This window comes from Lissotriton helveticus, chromosome 4_1 (assembly GCF_964261635.1).
Source record: "Lissotriton helveticus chromosome 4_1, aLisHel1.1, whole genome shotgun sequence".
Taxonomy (NCBI): Eukaryota; Metazoa; Chordata; class Amphibia; order Caudata; family Salamandridae; genus Lissotriton; species Lissotriton helveticus.
In genome coordinates this window covers 227,269,931-227,283,361 of record NC_136063.1, presented here as the reverse complement: position 1 = coordinate 227,283,361, position 13,431 = coordinate 227,269,931, and positions in this window count along the sequence as shown.

The following is a 13,431-nucleotide window of genomic DNA, read 5'->3' as shown; positions in this document are numbered from 1 at the left end:
ACCACACTTTGTGTAAATTTCTTTTGTGAATAATTTTCATTGAGATATTAAAACTGTCCGGCTGGACATGTTTTCAAACAATATAGTTCTATTTAGTCTATATTTATTCTTGTAAACATTTTCCCCTTTGCCTAAGGACCATTGTTCCTCTACAATAAATATCTACCCAAGGTCCTTAGCACATTGCGCCCTGGGTTCCCTTGTTCTTTTTATACGTCAAGTTTTAGTAGTATTAGAAGCGAGTCATTGCTTATGCATTCGCAAAATGAGTCAGGCTTTCACACTAACGTGTAGTTCTGAACTATGTACAATGTGTGGAGTCATCTTACCCCTTCCAGACTAGTGAATGTGTTTTGATGAAGTCCGAGGAATAATGTTGCTTGTCTAGAATCACACTGCGGGTAATGGGCAACCATTGTGAGAGAAGCATTTGGTTACTTCATGTCTTTGCAGACAGATAACTGCTTTAATATCTGTCATGTTGTCAAGTTTTAGTAGTATTAGAAGCCAGTCATTGCTTCTGCATTCGCAAAATGAGCCAGGTTTTCACATTGGATTGTAGTTCTGAAATATGTACAATGTGTTCAGTCACCTTACCCCTTCCAGACTAGTGAATGTGTTTTGGTAAAGTCCAAGGAATGGTGCTGCTTGTTTAGAATCACACTGTGAGTCTGTGTGCATTTGGGCAACCATTGTGAGAGAAAGCATTTGGTTACTTCATGTCTTTGCAGACAGGTAACTGCTTTACAACCTATCATGTTGTCAAGTTTTAGTAGTATTAGAAGCGAGTTATTGCTTTTGCATTCGCAAAATGAGCCAGGCTTTCACACTAGAGTGTAGTTCTGAAATATGTAGAATGTGTGCAGTTACCTTACCCCTTCCAGACTAGTGAATGTGTTTAGGTAAAGTCCAAGGAATAGTGTTGCTTGTCAAGAATCACACTGTGGGTCTGTGTGTATTTGGGCAACCATTGTGAGAGAAGCATTTGGTTACTTTATGTCTTTGCAGACAGATAACTGCTTTAATATCTGTCATGTTGTCAAGTTTTAGTAGTATTAGAAGCCAGTCATTGCTTATGCGTCCACACACAAATACATCACGGCAGCACTTGTATTAACCTGTTGAGCTACTAAAACCCATAACCTGGAGGTTAAACACATACATCTCTGCAGAACCCACTGATCTGTTTCACCACGAGCCCGGATATCTCTGTTGCATAAACTCGCAACTCAATTTTGGAAGGTTTTTTTTTACCAAGTGACCAGCAGGATGCACGCATATATTGTAGTGTAGTTCCTATATTCCCAATAGGCTCTGTGCATTGGAATAATATAAACAGCAGTGTAGACATAGGACTGAGGTCGACTAGGTCTCTACTGACTATATTAGACTTAATTAGTTTTGCCAGCTAGCTCAGAGGTCACTAGAAACTTTCTCGAATGTTCAGGAAAGAGTTAACTCTCCGGACTTAGACAAGAAGGGATTAGCTTCTGACAACCATATAACACGACAACTTTTCTCCCTCAGAATAAGAGTGTATCTCTAGAGTCGTGTGAAAACAATAGACAGCTATTTTACTCAGTCAATGGTGCATACTTAGTTTCACCAGAGTGCAGAGCAATAGAGAGACGGGCGTTTTCAATAAAAGGTGTTATTTATTGAGCAGTCTTCTTTCTCATGCAAGAGAAATGATTTGCCATGATTGCAATACTTAACATGAAGTAAAGTGTGTACAGTAAAAGGAGTATTATGAAATAATACTGTAAAAGCATTGATATGGTTTCTTAGCCATAGGATACTTTAAAAAGGATAAAATATATACATACATAAAAACATTGACTAACATACTCAACTGGTGCTTCTAAATACAACTACCCCGGTGTACCTGACCTAAGCCTAATACGTGGGAAGGAGTGAGTAAGTAAGTAGCAGTTTAAGTTAAGTTGGTTTTGCCAAGAATCTGAATCAAGAATTCTCTTAAGGTTTTAGTAAGGTCCGTACCTTGGTAATAAAATGTGGGAGGTCTTGTATCTCTTGCTTCAGGACTCAATCTCCCAGCGACCCGCAAGGGTGGCTGGAAACACCGGAGCTGGATTTTCTCGGCTGGAGAAAAAGACAGCGTCTTTCTCAGTGCGTCAAAAGGGAGGGGCGGCTTCCGTGGGCTCTCGCATCAGCTGGGCTCTCGGGCAAGTAGATAACCGCTCTGCTCCAAACCACCGGGTGTTTGCTTAAGGCAGCATTGGTATATTTATACCTGAAAGGTGTCGGGTTTGACGTAAGGTTGGACATAAGACATCACTAAGAACTAACAGTTCTTTCTGGACTCCAGGAGTTCTTGTTCAAATCAAAACAAAAGCAGGGGGATTTCCCGGGCTGATGGAGGCTTGGTTTGTTTAAAGAACGCGTTGTACTTTCTAGGAGCCTTGCCGTATTTCGACTGCATGGGCTATTACTAAATGTGGATATGATTCTATGCCTTTATAAGGATATTGTTTGTTATAGCCATATAAGGGCATAAATCGAGAATATCAAATTAGGGTCCCAGATAGAACTACAACAATATATCTCTGCAGCAGTCATTTTAACCCACAGAGCTATGTCACCAGGATTCACCAATAAATACATAATGCATCCTGTGGACAATATTTTAAGTAGATATTTGTCTTCAGCCCTTTTTGCCTGCTGTTTCTGACTTTCCTTCCTTGATTCCCTGACCAGAAGATTAACAGGGAAGGTGTATTGTGAGTTACATACACTGTAATTATTCGAAAGATACTAAAGAAAAAATTAAAGCAATTGTGAGATTGGCATATATTATTTAATAACCAATACTACGTGATTGCAAATTGCAGTACAAAGTCATATAAATTGCAAGCCCCAAAAGGGGGGGGAAGGGAGGAAGGGAGGGGTAGTGCTCAAGGAAGTGTAAGAAAGAAGTAACACAGTATCAAGAGGTAACAATACAGAATTAAAGACGGTTATCAAAACAATTACAATACAAAAGCCCAAATACAGGGCAGAATTTTTCACATTTGATAGTTAAATTCAACGGTCACATCTGAACATTAGAGAAATAAGGGGTGTGCCGGAAAATCAACAAAAAGAAAACAGTCGACGTTTCGACCCCTATCTGTAGGCCAATTAAAGTCCTTTCACGGGGTCTTCATCAGGACGTCACACAAGGGAAGGAAGGTGTGGGGCCATTCTGTGTAAAAAAATATATATAAAGTATTTAACTCTTAGTAGGGACGAAGATCATCATCCTATCTAAAATTTAGATACGGATTATTGTAATTATTAACAAAATTACCATGGTTTACGACCCAACTGGGTTCTGTACACGGACAGGAGAGCCACGCTGAACGTCGTGGTCAATCTGATGGGGTGGACGACTCAACTAAGGAGGAGACATACAATCAATAAGATTCAGAAAGAATCCGTACATTTATTGTAACCGCAGTTACATCCTCTGAGGATGAAAGCAGTTAATCTGAAAATCCAAAACATCAAAGGACCTACAAACCGGGATAACTTGGATATTGATGGAAATTGTTAGAAAAGACATAATAACTGGCTGCATGGAGAATTAAGCAGTACCTCTAGGTCGCTGGAAATTAGACCTTCAAAGAATCAGAGGTTCTGGCGCAGTATATGAAAGATTTCGGCTGCTGTGCTTGGTATACTGTGGTAAATCAGAGAAAAATGGGTAATGTTTACCAATTACGCGAGTTTAATGCAAATCCCAATTTGTAGCAATGACAGCAAGTTAATATATACTTACAGCTCACGGAACGTAACTGCGCCGTCTACAATGGGGCAGAGACCGTGGGATGAGTGGTTCACCAGTAACGAACACACCAGGAAGGGGTTTTCTATTTGATCCTACAATTGTAAATAAGGGGTGTTTTTGACCAAAGGCAAGATTGCAGAATGAGAAAGATCCAAAAGGGATCACAGTCTTACTTACAGAGAACAACCGGACCGCTTCGACTGCAACGCTCGAAGCGGAGGTTAAGTGGATGCGGGTGTCGCCTTTCTGTGTTGTAATCCTGCGGTAGATTAAAAAAGGGGGGGATCGTTTACCCAATTACAACACTCAATTGTCAAAGGTCAGGCCTGACTTCAAGATTACTTACAGGGAAGGGAGACACAGCCACGTCTGCTCAGGTCATGATGTAGACTCAGGGCCGTTTTCGTATCGGGCGGTTGTTTAGTAGTCCTGCGGCAAAATCAGGATTCTTTACTAAATAGCGGGACTAAAGATTTAAATGTTTGAGCAGAGATAACTACAAAGTTACTTACAAGATAGGGCACAGGTACCGACGTCTACTCGGGTCCTGAAAGCGAAATCCGCAGTGTGTACAATGCGGAGTTTGGGGCGGAGCTAGATTAAAGCTCCTAGCAAGTAACATAGAAGAGTTACTGCCGCGAGCCTCTTGATCGAATTCAATGTGGGTACCGTAGAATTGCGACTGTAATATAATTAATAGAGCAATGTGACTAGTAAGTTCCTAAGATTTATAAAGACCCCGGATCATACATAGGTCAGAATTCTTAACGCAAGATCAACACTGACTGCAGTGCGGAGTTTGAAAACGGGGCTAGGTCAAGCCTCAAAGTAATTAAATGCAAAATTTATAAGAGAGTGTGGTTAGATGGAGGCACACTGGTAAAGTTCAAAGATGGTATTAGATAAAATATGGTGCAGCTCTCACGCAGGAGGCTGAAAAACAGATTACACACAAATGCCGAAAATGTGTGTCATAATTCCGTGCGACTCTTATCGCAGAAGGTCGTAACTGGAAAAGGCATAGTTATATGGAGGCATTACTCACAAATATAAATTATTAAGAAATCATGATGGTGTGATTAGTTGGACATTCACTGGTGAAATACAGCAGTTATATTCAATTCACCGGTTATGTTAAATACAATCTAATACAGCTCTCAACCCGGAGGCTGACATTGCCGAAAAATGGCATATTATACTTTCCATAATCATCATTCTAGAAAAACATGAAACTCGTGCACTTCTCAGACATGAGGGTGTAACGAGTCTGGCTGGAATTATTTGTGGAAGAAACTTTAAATCAAACATTTCATTAAAGCCAATATTTTTCTAACCGAGTGCTGCCAATTGTGCTATACTGCTGTCCTGCTCATTCAAACCATTCTTAATGGAGTCCAGAAGGGACATCCATTTGGACTCTCGTGTGTTTAGTATTGTGGGGAGATTACCACCTCTTCTGCCCAGGGATACTTTCTCAATGACAAACCAACGTAGGTCTGTTACAGCGTGTCCTGCTATCCCCCAATGGTCTACCAGGGGCGCCCCTGCCACTTTGCATCTCAGTCTGCTAGAATGTGAAGAAATCCTGGATTTAATTTTCTGTTGGGTTTGCCCTACGTATAACTGGCTGCATGGGCACCGAATAATGTAAATGACTCCAGTGGAGTTACAATTCGTGTAATGTTTCAAGTTGTAAGTTCTTCCACCATGGGCAAATGTTTTTGTCTGAATTGTCGTGTCGCAAGCAGTGCACGTACCACATCTGTAATGCCCAACTACCGGGGGTAAGTTCCAAAGAGATGTCAAAGTCGGTTGGCTAGTTGACTCCAAATAGGAGTGGACCACCATGTCCCTGAAGTTTTTGGCTCTCTTAAATGAGTGTAGAGGTAGTTCTGTTTGTTCAATCACATCTGCGACCAAAGACCAGTTTTGATTAATGATTTTTTTAATGTCATTACTACGTGTAGAAAAAGTTGTAACACAGATGACTCGATCAGCCGAGGTTCGTGGCACTGTCTCTGGGTTGAGAAGGGAGTCTCGTGGGTTGTACCATGCCCGCTTTCTAGCTCGTTTCACCATCCGGGATGGATATCCTCGTGAAATTAGGCGTTCACTTAGGACTTCGGACTCTTTCAGATAATTTTCCCTTGTGGAACAATTCCTCCTAACTCGAAGGAATTGGCCGACCGGCAGGTTGTCCTTGAGGCCTCTCGGGTGATGACTCTGATATTGCAATAAAGAATTGCGTTCTGTTGGCTTCCTGAACAACGTTGTTTGTAGGTGATCTACTTCCACATAGATGGAGATATCTAGAAAAGGTATGATTTCATTGCTGGATTCCATCGTGAACTGGATGTGAGGGTTCCGGGAGTTGAGCCAATCATGGAATTCTTTAAGCTGGTCTGGATTACCTTCCCAAATGCAGAGAACATCGTCGATATATCTGACCCAAAGTGGCAGGTTAGCCCTGAAAGGATTTGTCGTTGGAAAAATGTGTTGTTGTTCGAAGTAGTCCATATATATTATGGCCAAATTAGGGGCAAAAGTAGCCCCCATCTTTATCTAATTAAATTATACCATGGTGGAATCTGAACTACTTTCCTACACAGAGGAGTACATTATTCAGTTGACTAAAGATCTGTCAACCACTTTTCTATCCACTTCAGTCCCTACAATTGATATCACCTTAAATGACAAGATTTCGCGTTTGGAAAGGCTTGAGAAGAAACTTATTAGAACTCGGCTACATGGGCACCTTTTCACGAGATATTTGCAAGAAAATATAATTCCAGTGGGCTTGCAAATTAAAATCGAGCCAGTGATTTTCGTAGATGTACCAAAGTTCAAAGAGGGGTTCAGCTACGTGGCCAATAACTGCTCCCGGCACTGGATGGTGCTGGGAGTAGAGACAGCTGCTGAACAAGTGGTTTCCTTAAGCAAGGAAATTGCTGACCTGAAGGCTGAGATTCTGGGAGATAACACCCTTACCAAAGCAAAGGAGGCGGTAGAGAATCTGGAAGTCACAATCAAAGACTTCGATACCACAGCCCAAACAAAAAAACTTGAAAAATTAGCAAGAGATCTCCGACTGTTTGATAAGAAATTGGTCTACCCGTATTTACAACCGGATTATTACAAACAAGATAATCAAGGACGTTTCACTAATCGCGGACGGGGGGGCTACAGAGGACGACAAAACTTCACAACCTTTTCCGACTCCTCATATAGCTCCGGAAGTGACAGCGAAGCAGGACCTAGTACGTCATATCCCTATCCTCCTTATCCTCCGCAAGACCCAGGCTACCAACAGTATCCGCCACAATTCCAACCTCATTTTTTAGACCAAGGCCGGGGCCAATGGCGCCCTCCACGGGGACGCGGCAACAACTGGGCCAGGGGCCAGGCGAGAGGTCAACAACAGAATCAGACAGGGTGGGACGGCGGTCGAGGCAAGCAGCAGAAACGGGTGACTTTTCGCCCGGAGGTACACGGGGAGATCTCAACCCGCAAGAACACCTACAGATGGTAAATGGACATATCACACCTAACCTTACCACACTAAGTAATTGTGTATCAACCATCAGTCCGGTGATTAACATCTCCACATATGATTTACATGAGGAAGAACTTAAGGTCCTCGGCCGAGGACTCTCATATGTTCCCACTGCTTCAGTCAACAAGTTCCTGTTGAAAACAGAACTTTACAGTTTTTTCAGGAAGATCAGACTGCGATATTATTTCCGCAATCAAACATCCAGACAACAAGGCTTAGTCACAGGACTTAGAGTACCTTCAACTTTCTTTCCCCCCACGTATGCTATGAACAGTCGGATTCTTGCCTTTGAAGAAGTTGTGATCTCTTCGATAGATCGTTTACTTCAACAACCGAAATTCACAAGATTTAACTTAGGCAAGACGGAGAAATTGGCCTTGACAGACCTACGTAACAACAAAGAAGTAGTCATCAAACCTGCTGATAAAGGCGGTGCAATTGTTGTGCAGGATCTCTCAGATTACAAGGCAGAAATTCTGAGACAACTATCAGATGGGATTAGCTACCGCCTATTACCCAGCGATCCCTCACGTGATCTGGCTAAAACAATTTTGAGAATTACACAGAAAGGCTTGGATGCAGGTTTCTTGAGCAAACAGGAATTTGATTTCCTTAATCAAAAATTCCCAAGACTGGCTACCATTTATACCTTGCCGAACGTGCATAAGAATCTTAACACCCCCCCCTGGACGCCCCATCGTGTCCGGTTGTGGATCGTTGCTAGAGCCCCTTTGCCAATATGTGGACTTCTTTCTTAAGCCCATCGCCCTCAAGACCAGAGCCTACCTACGAGACACTACTCAGGTTATCAACCTGATCGACGAAAGACCATTTAATCCTGAACAGGCCCTCCTAGTCACCTGCGATATCGTATCGCTGTACACTAGTATCCCTCAACAAGACGCTTTGGAGATAATGAAAGAGGTCCTAGACCAAAGAACTGCACCGGTTCAGGTCCCTACGGATTTTATAATTGAGCTACTGGAGATGGCCATGATGCACAACTTTTTCATTTTTCAGGAAGGATTCTATCTGCAGACCAAGGGAGTAGCGATGGGGGCTACTTTTGCCCCTAATTTGGCCATAATATATATGGACTACTTCGAACAACAACACATTTTTCCAACGACAAATCCTTTCAAGGCTAACCTGCCACTTTGGGTCAGATATATCGACGACGTTCTCTGCATTTGGGAAGGTAATCCAGACCAGCTTAAAGAATTCCATGATTGGCTCAACTCCCGGAACCCTCACATCCAGTTCATGATGGAATCCAGCAATGAAATCATACCTTTTCTAGATATCTCCATCTATGTGGCAGTAGATCACCTACAAACAACGTTGTTCAGGAAGCCAACAGAACGCAATTCTTTATTGCAATATCAGAGTCATCACCCGAGAGGCCTCATGGACAACCTGCCGGTCGGCCAATTCCTTCGAGTTAGGAGGAATTGTTCCACAAGGGAAAATTATCTGAAAGAGTCCGAAGTCCTAAGTGAACGCCTAATTTCACGAGGATATCCATCCCGGATGGTGAAACGAGCTAGAAAACGGGCATGGTACAACCCACGAGACTCCCTTCTCAACCCAGAGACAGTGCCACGAACCTCGGCTGATCGAGTCATCTGTGTTACAACTTTTTCTACACGTAGTAATGACATTAAAAAAATCATTAATCAAAACTGGTCTTTGGTCGCAGATGTGATTGAACAAACAGAACTACCTCTACACTCATTTAAGAGAGCCAAAAACATCAGGGACATGGTGGTCCACTCCTATTTTGAGTCAACTAGCCAACCGACTTTGACATCTCTTTGGAACTTACCCTCGGTAGTTGGGCATTACAGATGTGGTACGTGCACTGCTTGCGACACGACAATTCAGACAAAAACATTTGCCCATGGTGGAAGAACTTACAACTTGAAACATTACACGAATTGTAACTCCACTGGAGTCATTTACATTATTCGGTGCCCATGCAGCCAGTTATACGTAGGGCAAACCCAACAGAAAATTAAATCCAGGATTTCTTCACATTCCAGCAGACTGAGATGCAAAGAGGCAGGGGTGCCCCTGGTAGACCATTGGGGGATAGCAGGACACGCTGTAACAGACCTACGTTGGTTTGTCATTGAGAAAGTATCCCTGGGCAGAAGAGGTGGTAATCTCCCCACAATACTAAACACACGAGAGTCCAAATGGATGTCCCTTCTGGACTCCATTAAGAATGGTTTGAATGAGCAGGACAGCAGTATAGCACAATTGGCAGCACTCGGTTAGAAAAATATTGGCTTTAATGAAATGTTTGATTTAAAGTTTCTTCCACAAATAATTCCAGCCAGACTCGTTACACCCTCATGTCTGAGAAGTGCACGAGTTTCATGTTTTTCTAGAATGATGATTATGGAAAGTATAATATGCCATTTTTCGGCAATGTCAGCCTCCGGGTTGAGAGCTGTATTAGATTGTATTTAACATAACCGGTGAATTGAATATAACTGCTGTATTTCACCAGTGAATGTCCAACTAAGCACATCATCATGATTTCTTAATAATTTATATTTGTGAGTAATGCCTCCATATAACTATGCCTTTTCCAGTTACGACCTTCTGCGAAAAGAGTCGCACGGAATTATGACACACATTTTCGGCATTATTGTGTAATCTGTTTTTCAGCCTCCTGCGTGAGAGCTGCACCATATTTTATCTAATACCATCTTTGAACTTTACCAGTGTGCCTCCATCTAACCACACTCTCTTATAAATTTTGCATTTAATTACTTTGAGGCTTGACCTAGCCCCGTTTTCAAACTCCGCACTGCAGTCAGTGTTGATCTTGCGTTAAGAATTCTGACCTAAGTATGATTCGGGGTCTTTTTTAAATCTTAGGAACTTACTAGTCACATTGCTCTATTAATTATATTACAGTCGCAATTCTACGGTACCCACATTGAATTCGATTAAGAGGCTCACGGCAGTAACTCTTCTATGTTACTTGCTAGGAGCTTTAATCTAGCTCCGCCCCAAACTCCGCGTTGTACACACTGCGGATTTCGCTTTCAGGACCCGAGTAGACGTCGGTACCTGTGCCCTATCTTGTAAGTAACTTTGTAGTTATCTCTGCTCAAACATTTAAATCTTTAGTCCCGCTATTTAGTAAAGAATCCTCATTTTGCCGCAGGACTACTAAACAACCACCCGATACGAAAACGGCCCTGAGTCTACATCATGACCTGAGCAGACGTGGCTGCGTCTCCCTTCCCTGTAAGTAATCTTGAAGTCAGGCCTGACCTTTGACAATTGAGTGTTGTATTTGGGTAAACGATCCCCCCCTTTTTTAATCTACCGCAGGATTACAACACAGAAAGGCGACACCCGCATCCACTTAACCTCCGCTTCGAGTGTTGCAGTCGAAGCGGTCCGGTTGTCCTCTGTAAGTAAGACTGTGATCCCTTTTGGATCTTTCTCATTCTGCAATCTTGCCTTTGGTCAAAAACACCCCTTATTTACAATCGTAGGATCAAATAGAAAATCCCTTCCTGGTGTGTTCGTTACTGGTGAACCACTCATCCCACGGTCTCTGCCCCATTGTAGACGGCGCAGTTACGTTCCGTGAGCTGTAAGTATATATTAACTTGCTGTCATTGCTACAAATTGGGATTTGCATCAAACTCGCGTAATTGGTAAACATTACCCATTTTTCTCTGATTTACCACAGTATACCAAGCGCAGCAGCCGAAACCTTTCATATACTGCGCCAGAACCTCTGATTCTTTGAAGGTATAATTTCCAGCGACCTAGAGGTACTGCTTAATTCTCCATGCAGCCAGTTATTATGTCTTTTCTAACAATTTCCATCAATATCCAAGTTATCCCGGTTTGTAGGTCCTTTGATGTTTTGGATTTTCAGATTAACTGCTTTCATCCTCAGAGGATGTAATTGCGGTTACAATAAATGTACGGATTCTTTCTGAATCTTATTGATTGTATGTCTCCTCCTTAGTTGAGTCGTCCACCCCATCAGATTGACCACGACGTTCAGCGTGGCTCTCCTGTCCGTGTACAGAACCCAGTTGGGTCGTAAACCATGGTAATTTTGTTAATAATTACAATAATCCGTATCTAAATTTCAGATAGGATGATGATCTTCGTCCCTACTAAGAGTTAAATACTTTATATATATTTTTTTACACAGAATGGCCCCACACCTTCCTTCCCTTGTGTGACGTCCTGATGAAGGCCCCGTGAAAGGACTTTAATTGGCCTACAGATAGGGGTCGAAACGTCGACTGTTTTCTTTTTGTTGATTTTCCGGCACACCCCTTATTTCTCTAATGTTCAGATGTGACCGTTGAATTTAACTATCAAATGTGAAACATTCTGCCCTGTATTTGGGCTTTTGTATTGTAATTGTTTTGATAACCGTCTTTAATTCTGTATTGTTACCTCTTGATACTGTGTTACTTCTTTCTTACACTTCCTTGAGCACTACCCCTCCCTTCCTCCCTCCCCTCCCCTTTTGGGGCTTGCAATTTATATGACTTTGAACTGCAATTTGCAATCACGTAGTATTGGTTATTAAATAATATATGCCAATCTCACAATTGCTTTAATTTTTGCTTTAGTATCTTTCGAATAATTACAGTGTATGTAACTCACAATACACCTTCCCTATCTACGGGGACCCCTCTATATGTATCACATAGCGCCCAGGTCCCCGTGACTGCATGGGTTCAACCCCCCTCTTTGTAACGGCAGAAGATTAACAGGACTCTCAAAGGCACATACTAGCCCAGAGAAGGTGGCTACTGCAGCCCTAATGAGAAATACTTCCATGACAGACATTGGCAGAGTGGCAACCTCGAACTCAGTTAGTACTGCCAACTGGCCCGAGGCCTACTGACACCTTAGATAACTTGGTGGGTCAGACCTCATTAACACAATTTATTTTGTCGGGAATTATTGTAATCATGTGCCTAAAGCTTTCTTATATACCTAAAGCTTCTGGAACCATTCTTTGGGGCTGAGTGTAAATTATCTTGATATTCTACTGTGTATGGATGTCAGAGAGAATCCCATGACAGAGAAGGAAAAGCTACTTACATGTAATCTTAGTTATCTGTCATGACTATGACTTCTCTTTTTTTTTTTTTTTTTTTTATTCCCTCATTACGCAACTAATTTTAATGTAGGAGAATCTCAGAGTCACTCTCTCTTACTCCAGCCAGAATGTGTCTTTTCGGATACCCAAACCAAAACCTTCTGGTGTTTCAGACAAAATGCACCCCTTACTTCCATACATTTAAGAAAAAGAGGTCTTCGTTCCCCGGATCTGAGATAAGCTAGCCATGATGGCTACTTCGAAGTACCATCAGTTCCATTTCGTTGCGACAGCGTAATCATTGGACATATGTTAGGATGAAAAAAAAAGAAAAAAGAGAAAAAAAACCCTCAAAACCTCACTATCCCACTACATCCCATATCCCTAGTCGCCCCTTATTAAAGTCTTCCCATATATCCCAAAATTTAAACTTTTTCGAACTCACACTCTTTCTTCTGTCTAATTTGTACACCCTTAAAATTGACGCTAGCTATATTCATTTCGAGAGGGAGCTACCGGGCTTACCCATTTAATACAAAGCTCCCTCCTAGCCAACAAGATTAGAATAAAGACTAAGTTTTCCTCAGCTTTCGATAAAGCATTCATAGCCGGCATACAAGAGACCCCAAAAACAACCAAATCCGTACTTACAATTAGTTGCTTTCCTAAGGCTCGTTCTAATATCATACCAACGTCTTTCCAGAAACCTTCGAGGCTGGGACACTGCCAGAACATGTGCAAGTCATCCGCTTTAATCATACCACATTTTGGGCAGCTTTTCGATGCATCTCCACTCAGTTTAGAAAGCCTCTTCAAAGTCCAATACGCTCTGTGTGTGGTGAATAAATGATTTCTTTTGAGGGCAGCAGAAGATACAATAGACCAGCATTTGCTCATAGATACTTGCCATGTATTATTTAGATCCAGCGTCGGCAGGTCTTTTCCCCAGATACTCTCCGGAATCCGAAAGTCGTCTTCTCCTGCTAA